The sequence below is a fragment of the Teleopsis dalmanni genome, chromosome X (genome assembly GCF_002237135.1).
Source record: "Teleopsis dalmanni isolate 2A chromosome X, ASM223713v2, whole genome shotgun sequence".
NCBI lineage: Eukaryota > Metazoa > Arthropoda > Insecta > Diptera > Diopsidae > Teleopsis > Teleopsis dalmanni.
In genome coordinates, this window is record NC_051848.1 from 23,752,048 (window position 1) to 23,761,721 (window position 9,674).

The following is a 9,674-nucleotide window of genomic DNA, read 5'->3' on the forward strand; positions in this document are numbered from 1 at the left end:
TTGTTGTTGTCGATATTACAGTGCTTCAATTGTTGTTGTTTGTGTTCCTTGGCTTGTTCTTGTTTTTGTTATTGTTTTGGGCTTTGCAAGACAAACAGTCAAACAAACCAATATTCAACGCTTCAACGATTCCGGTTCGAGGTTTGTTTATCTTAGACCAACCCGGAACTTATTGGTTACTTTGGGTGCATCATGTTGGCGTAGGGAGAATGGCGATGCCACAAAAGTTATGTGTAGGATACGTAAGGGAAGAGGAGGTGCGGAAGTGTCCGGATATCAAGTACTATTACGATTATAGCATAAATTGAAAGCGTGTTGGCAACTTAATTTTAAAAACATTTTCGTGAAAATGTTTTACATCATCAAATGTCAAATGTTCTTTCACATACGAGTATGTCTGCGACAATCGCACAAGTTTATCAACTTTAATTCGAAATGGCAATGTAAACCGGATAAGGATATGGCGACGGATATCGATGCATAACATCAACAAAAACAATAACAACAACAACAACAGTAGAAATAAACGAAGCAACGAAACTTGGAACACTTCTACGAAAAATAACATTCAAGGACCAATTGAAATAGGTTAAAAAAAAAATCAAACGAAGAAAAGAACATTGAACGCATTAGGAAGGAATGGACTAGTGAGAAAGATTCCAAAACTCAAGCTATAAAAAATTTTAACTCTAATACGAGTATAACAAATTTTTGTTTTTCACCTAGTTACACCTTCAGTCATATAACATAGGTATGATATGATTAAGGGCACTATAAGCACTTAACACTATTCCACATAGATTATATTGTATTTATTTTAAATATAGAAATAAAATTTTTAAAATATTTACAACAAATTCAATAATATACCATATATGGTATAAAAATAGTGCTGACAGATCACTGCATACTAGGAAATGATGCTATGAGACTACAATGTCTTTTAACAGGATTGCAGATCTGCGACTAAGAAGGAAACTGTTCTCTACCTCATGTATCAGTGTCCATAAGTGTAGCTGAGGAAAAACTTGGGACCCATTTTAGTTATTTAAAAATGCTTTACAAATAATATATATTTTTTTACAGAACAGTAGTGCTAATACTACAAACCGACGCGATCATGCGGTAGAGATATACAGATACAGATAGAAAGTACTCTAAAAACGCATATGCATATATTACACAATTTTGTAATCGCAGTTGTAAGTAGTCACATGATTATCTCACACAAATCTTGTTAAATACATCTTTTCTCACATTATCTTGTTAAGTGTTAATACATTATAATAGGACCATTATGTTAATACATTATATTAAGTGGTACTGATAGCGTAACTATATTTAATCTATGTACCATATAATAAAATGTGTTTTGTCACCATCAAACCATTATTGTAGTTAGACAGATAAACATATTCTTTGGGTATAAAAGAAGAAGATAGTAGATACATTAATTACTTTTAAAGTTTTCTCAGTTCCTAGGTACTGTCACAGTCTGGTAACTAGGTATTCCGCATATAGGTTTTGCTTTTATAAAAGAAGTTTGGATGCTACTTGTTATTGTTGTAACCCGCTGGGACCTGTTTGTAAAGTCCTTTTGCGAGGTGTCGTGTGGTAATTGTTCGTCACTTACGTCGAATTCGAAACGTAGACCTGGAACCGGGATGCTACTTCGCAAACTGTTGCTTATAAGTAAACTTAGCAAAACTATTTAAGCTTCAAACTAACTATACCGAAGTAAGTAAATCCTTTTTAATCTAACGTTTTAATGCTTTAAAGATCCCAGGCAATATATGTTTATTATACCATATATAGATTTTGAAAAAAATTCCATAGAAGTTACAAAGGGTGACGATAGTGTCTATTGCAAAACCTTAAATTCTGACGACTGGATATTCCACACACATATTGAGGTCTCATGAAATGAACAAACTAGTCAGACTAGCTCTACAGAAGCACGTAAATACTTTTTAATCATTAAAGATCCAAGGAAACGTGTATTCATCATATATTTACCATATAGATGCTGAAAAAAATTCCACAGAAGTTTTAATATTTGACAATGGTGTCTATTATAAAGCCTTGTATTCTGTCATATGATAGAAGTTAAGATAGCATGCACTATTTTTCAAGCTATCGTTCACTAGTCAATTCAGTAAATCTATTACTAGCTTTAAAGAAGTTGTTAAATCCTTTTTATCTGATGTTATAGTTAAATGTCATAAAGATATAAGAAAATTCTTTAGAGTTTCAATAAATTCTGAAGAAAAACCCACAGAAATTTTAATATTGGACAATAGTGTCTATTACAAAACCTTGCATTCTGACGACTAGATATTCTACACACAGGTTTGGATCCTACGACGGAAGTTAAAATGAACTATTTCTCAAGCTGTTGTTCACTAACCAATTCAGTAAATCTATTGCAGCTTCAAACTAGCTTTAAAGGAGTTACTAAATCCTTTTTATCTGACGTTGTAGTTAAAAGTCGTAAAGTTCTAAAGAAAATTCCATAGAGTTTCGAATGTGGATTATGGTGTCCATTACAAAACCTTTCTAGCCATGTATCAGTATAGGAAGCACTATAAAAGTGTGTAACACATCTTTCAAACTCGTCTCAAACTAAAGTGGCTTTATAAAGTACCCCACTGTATCCAACATTTTGGCATGTAGGAGGTACGCATTGTCGGATTTTCAGTTTAGTTTAGTGTGTCTCAGTTTGTTTATGTTTACTCTTTCGGTGTTGAAGCGTTGATGTTAAAGTTGATGCTGCTGTTGCTGTTGTTGCTGCTATTGCAGCTGTTGTTTATGCTGATGTTGCTGGTATTTGGTACCTTTTATATTGTTGTTACCAAAGTTACGCTCCATACATTATCGGTATGGAAGCTGACAGAGTGTCGATGTTTATTGTTGTTGCTACAGTTATTTGTGCTGTCACCAGTACGGTGGCATCAAACGATTTCTATGCAAATATTGTTGACAACAATACGACTTGCAAATGAGTCAAAAACACAAAACTTACTATCTGCAAATTTTACAACAATCATGCAAATTGTCTGCTTATTATACTCTCAATGCCCTTAGAACAATACCGCAACAACTACTCCTGTTTTTTATTTTGCGATTTCGTTTTTTGGCAAAGGTCTTGCACTCGAACTCTTCAAGATTAAAGCTAAATCAAATCAGTTTTAGACTCCACCCTGCACTAAGTTGCAGACACATTGGCAGTAATAATACTGCTTCAATATACTCTGAAACATTAATTATACAATTCAAATAGGTTCGGTTTTGGTTAGGTGTAAAATGTAAAATGCAAATGGTTCCAGATAAGCACAAGCACAAGCGACAGTACCAGCCGGCCACGACAATAAAGTGCAACCAAAGAGTTCTGGTTCTGGAAAAGGACTAGAAAACAATATTAAAAATGGTATATGCATATATAAATATGGAACAATGGCTTAGTTAAGCCCTTTCAGCACTTTGCCGCTGCTGCTGCTATTTAATATGCAACAAAATCGCTTTGCATAGGTAGAAGTTGCTTTGCTTTGTATGCGTTTATCTGGCCTTAAATTTGAATAAGAACAAAGAGCGTTGTTGATGCAACTCTGGTTGCTTGTCAGTTGCTAGTTGCTAGTTGCCAGTTCCAGTTGCTAGTTGCCAGTTACTAGTTGCTAGTTGCTGGCTGCTTTGAAATGCTTTTTTCTCACTGATTTTCTCTTAGCAGTAAATTTTTATTTTATATATTTTACGATTTTGACTAAAACAAAGCCACACCATCGCCTTGAATATTTACATTTTAATATGTAAATTTTTTCCACTTTACTTTTTTCTGTTCTTTGTTTTTTTTTTTTTTTTGTAATTCATTTTCTTACAAACCCTTCGCAACCACAAAATTTCATTAATAAAATTGCATACTTTGGAACGAAAAAAAAGCAAAGTAGTTGGTGTAATCCGTGGACTTGGACTGCTGGTCGTTACAGTGACAGCTCTCAAATGAAACAAAAAATCCATTTCGCTACTTGTCAAAATCAGTAAATTTGCGGTTAGACTTTTCACATGCAAAAATCATTGTCAAAGTTTTTCTAGCCACTCGACATTCCCTGACTGTCATCTATTTTGGCTTTTTTTTTTAGTTTTTGTATGGATTTTTTTAAGTAACTTAGTAACTGCGGTACGATATTGGCTTAGTAAGTTAACGTACGCTGACCATTAGCATCAATTTCAAGTAAAAAATAATTTTAAAAAACTAACGACCGGGTCGGATGAATCTGTATCGGAAATTGTTAAAGTGCAGGAAAGTGCTAATAAAACGCAGTTGCCAATATTCTGTATTCTGACTCACTAAAAAATACTAATAAAAAATAAAACAAATGGCATTCATTTCTCGTCAACCATTTGTCAGGTGGACTAATTAACGCTGAAACTAAAGAAGTTTTTATCGAACCTTGTTCAATAACCTAGTGTCAATTACCAGTAGAAATCTACTCATGACAAACATTATGTTATTAATTTTGCCGACTGCTCAGCTGTCATTCAGTATAGGTATATAAAAGGAAAAAATATATTTAGTATATTAATTTTATTTTAGTTTTTTATATTGGGATTAAGGTAATTAGATCAATTTTAGAAAACAAAAAGACAGAATTTTATTAACCCATTCATCTCATTTAAACCTGCAACTCAGGATTGTTAAGTTATGGGCTGCTATATGGCTCACATAAACTGAACTTTAGGAGTTTGTAATATTTATTAAACTTAGCCGGTTATAAATGTATCTGCTTACACTCGATTTATAATTGAATACTGCGAATTTATTGACTGCGACTTCTAAATTGCTTAGACTAGAATACTGAATATATCTAGCTATCTATTTCCTTTGAACACACATGATTTATAGAAACTAAACTTAGGATTAGTAGCTCATAGAAACTAAGTCCTATGAATCTAAAATACTCTATGAACTAAGCCAACTACTTCCTTAAGTAAATTTATAAGTCAATTAAATCAATTAAATTAAGTTTATAAAATAAAAAATGTATTAATAATAATAATTTAATAGATAAGTATATAATACTTTCCTATACCCGATTTTTTAAATATTTTTATCTATTTAATCCAACTGATCAATTAACTTTCATATCAGGATGATAAATAAATAATTTATTTGTTTCTAAAAATTTATTGTGAACCCAAAGTTTTTCAAGATAAATATATTATCTTAATTTGATGAAAATTTATGTTAAATTTATTGGAACTGAGAAGTGCAGTTTAATTGTTTTATTTCACACGCAATAGTTCCATAATTCACCATGCGATTGATTTAAATTTTTATTCATTAAAATTCCGAATATACACGGCTCTCTTCTTTTATATTTATTTATTTTTTTAATTTTATATGTTATTTGGGTAAACTACCCAAAATTTTATTCATAGAGACAATATGTCTGTATTTTCGGCATTTATTTATGCTATGGAATCCGGCAATGAAGGGAATGCCACCGCCGCATGCATTCACAAAATTCATTCGTAGTTCACAACCCGCAGTCCTCAGTCCATAGTCAGCAGTTCGCACTTCGCAGCTAGCAGTCACACATAAAAGGCTCACAAGTTAATCGCACTCGAATATTGTCCGATTCGTTCCATTTCGAATCGCTTAGCTATGCGTTTGACAGCAATTTGACATTAATTTGCCGCATATTGCTCAGTACTTAAGCCGATAGAACTGTTTGTATCTGTAGTCCATGCACTGACACACATCCGTCGTGGTCATGCTTATATCTATTTAGTAGTTAACTGTGTTGATATGAAACATTTATGAAGTCGCCCTGGTTTAAAATAAATTAATTTCAAAATTCTGTACGGCTCTTTAGATTTGGTCATTTAGATTTTAAAACCGAAAAATTATATAAAAAATTAAAATGTGGCAAAATCTGTTTTGAATGTTTAAAATGATTCTTTTTCATGAAACTCTTTTTTTTCTAACTAAAATGAAATAAAATATATAATGTATATATTTTAAAAAATTTTAAAAGTAAATATGGGAAAGGTCAACAAAATTGTCATAAAAAAGCTTGGAATAGGATCTACAATTTCAGATTTAAACAACAATACGACTCAGAAAATGATTCTTTATAGCACTTTCTGCCCAACTTATGGCGTTTGAAAACCAGATGAAGAACTGGCACCTGAAGAATCCCTTTCTCAATTCATGTAAATTGAACTCAAAGCAACAGGAGTGACTTTTAAAAACAAAACTCCGAAACCTGATCGTATTCACCCTAAAATACACAAGGTTATTTCCAATTAGTGACTAAATATTCTGCTTGATATGTATAACGCTGGTCTGAATGAATGCAATTTTTCAAAGGTTTGGAAAAAAAAAACTCTGATATTGCTAAGTAAGGAAAAGACAAATCCAAAGTCGTCAGCTACATACCGACCAGTCTGCATGCTGTACATTGAAAGAAAGTTACTGCAACTATCGTTTTGGAAGAAAATTTCCATATTAAAAATTTAACATATTAAAAAATTTAAAATAAGTTTGAAAAATTTAATTGTATTTTTTTTTTTTTGTAATTTGAACAGTACTCTATATTTATATTTAATGTTGCCAGATATTTGGATACCTATAACATCTAATAAAGAAAAATCTCGCTAAATATGTCCATAATAAAAATTTAATATGAAGTCGAAGAATTTAAATATTTTCTGTTTTGTTTTCGATCATATTAGAGCAACAGTTCTCTATATTTATATTTAGTGTTGCCAGATATTTGGCTACCAATAATATCTAGTAAAAAAAATCACGCTAAATATGTCTATTATAAAAATTTAATATTAAGCCGAAGAATTGAAATGATTTCTGTTTTGTTTTCGATCATATTAGAGCATCAGTTCTCTATATTTATATTTAGTGTTGCCAGATATTTGGCTACCAATAATATCTAGTAAAAAAAATCACGCTAAATATGTCTATTATAAAAATTTAATATTAAGTCGAATATTACAAATATTACAAATATATCAGTTCTCTATATTTGTATTAAGTGCCTTCTTTTTACTTATAAAGAAAACCATATTAAACATTTAAATAATTTTGAAAAATTTAATAGTTTTCTAGTTTATTATTGAACAGCTATCTAGTATTTAGTGTTGTCAGATATTTGGGTACCAACATCACCTAGTAAAGAAAAAACCGTGACTACTTTTTTATAATACTTAATATATTTTAACTTTTCAAGTTATAGATTTCATTCTTCTTTTTTCATAAAATATTTAAAAAAATTAATATTGAAATAAAAAAATAGTGTAAGAATAGTATTGAAATTTAACAATTAAAAATAAAAATATCATTAATTAATTCAAATATTCTACAGGTGGTTTATGATTTCGTTTTAATATAAGTACAGCAAGTGAATTTATTAAAAAAAAAAACTTTCACAGCAAATTAACAAAACTTTAGAAAAATATCCGAACATAAAAGTCAAGTACGGCTTTGGGTCAGTTGGTTAAGGAGCGCTGACTCTAAGCTTCAAATTTGGCAGGGCACGAGTTCGTTTCCTGGTACTTGCAATCTCAAAAAATTATTTACGAATAATTAAATACAAGAATTATTTCCAAAACCACTGATGATGGTTATTTTTATAATTAAAATATAAAAATAAATTTTTGTTGTTGTAGTTTACTACTTTTCAAAAGCCACTTCAAAGAAATTTAATTTTAAATAAAAAAAAATTTCAATTTAATTGGTCATGTGCAAATCACAAGGAATCCAACTATCTTCTACCAAGTCCCAATGGCTTCAGTTTTCACAATCATTATTATTTCTTTTATTAACAGATATTTCGCTCAGAAATTATTATACTTAGGTATATCCTTAGAACTCATCCTTTGATGAGTTTTGTGACGCAATAATATTTATATTCATGCAGAACTATCTCACTATCTCACCATACTTAAGATATTAAATATGTTAATACAAACACATACATATGTAAATTGAATATATTAGGCAACTTAATTAAATTCTGTTGTACGAGTTTATTTTATGTAATGGAATATTAATTCTATGACTTATATGATATAACTAAAGACCCATAAAAAATTCTCTTAAGCAGTAATTACATTGCATTATGCTAACACATACACATACAAATATGTTTATATGTATACGATAAGAGGAATACCTTAAAACATATATATATATGTATATATATTTATAATGTAAACATATGAATATATTTGTATATCAACTTAAATGCCAAAATGTATTTAAGTTTGAATTAATGTACACATACATGTATATAAATTTCACACAACTAATAAGCCATGTTTGTATGTTTATATATGTATGTGTTTGTGTATAAACATGTAAGCTTTTAATTTGCTGCATACACTGAACGTACTTATGCAAATTTCATTATAATCAGGCAGCTTTGTGCCACGCTTCACACCCACCGCACACACCGCACATATAACACACCACATAGCAAAATAAACAAACAAGGAGATACATATATTAAAACACAGCAGTCATCTACTCCCCGCCCCAAACGTTACGCTTAAATAGTTTATCAAATATTTTTTTTACGACTATTGAGTATAATTCTCATGAGCTTCGGTTAAACGCTTAATTCACACTTAACTTAAATGCTGCTTACTGTTTGTGTTTTTATTGTTGTTGTTGTTGTCACTTCCTCTTTTCTTTTTTTTGCTGTTTTTTTTGCAAATATTAATAATTACAGTTATTATAGTAAACAAAATAAAATGAAGATAAACATAATAAAAGTTATTAATGCAACGTGCGACATATAATTTATTTGCGTTCTCATGAAAAAATGAAAATCGCTTAACAAGCTAAGGGCATGGAGATGAAAATGAAAATACAGAAGGAAAAGTGTATAAATATGTAACAAAAACAAAAAAAAAAAAGAAAAATTGACAAAAGTAATGAAAATAATAAAAGTAATAAAAATAATTCGAGAAAAAAACACATGGGCTATGTGACGCATCATTAATCTTGCCATTAAGTAAACGAAGCTTAAGTTGCAAATAAACCACAACAACAATAATCATTTATGCTACTACCACAATCCACCCGGCAATGGTTGTTGCTGTTGCTGCTGCTACTGGAACTGCTGCTGCGTATGATGAGAAGTTGATGTGATTTGTAGGGTTACTGAAAACTGTCAGGATGCAAATATGGCTAAAGTGCGTTGCGTTGCGTTAGTGGCATTAAGTTGTATACCAAAATACAAATACAAGGATTAAAAAATATACTCATAAATTGTATTTCGACACAAGCCGAACGAATTAAATTACAACAACAAAAACGTACAAAAATTGAAGTAAAAAAAAAATTAATATACTAAAATATTATTTTCCAGCAGAGCATTATTACCATAGGCAGCACAGTACGTTAATATGCTAACAAGTACTACAGTGAGCAAAAATAGTATAACCAACCAACACATACATATGTAAAAATCATACCAAAAACGTCATTAGCGCAGCGAATAATTAAACGAACGTCACTGCTTTGTAATTGAAATGCCCAAAGCTAACAGCGCTGTTTTGCTCTGCGCTGCTGCAATCACATTCACATTTATGGTACTTAAAGTTGTGCTTTCGTTGCTTATATTACTGGTACACGTAGCGTAGCTGCTGTCAATGCT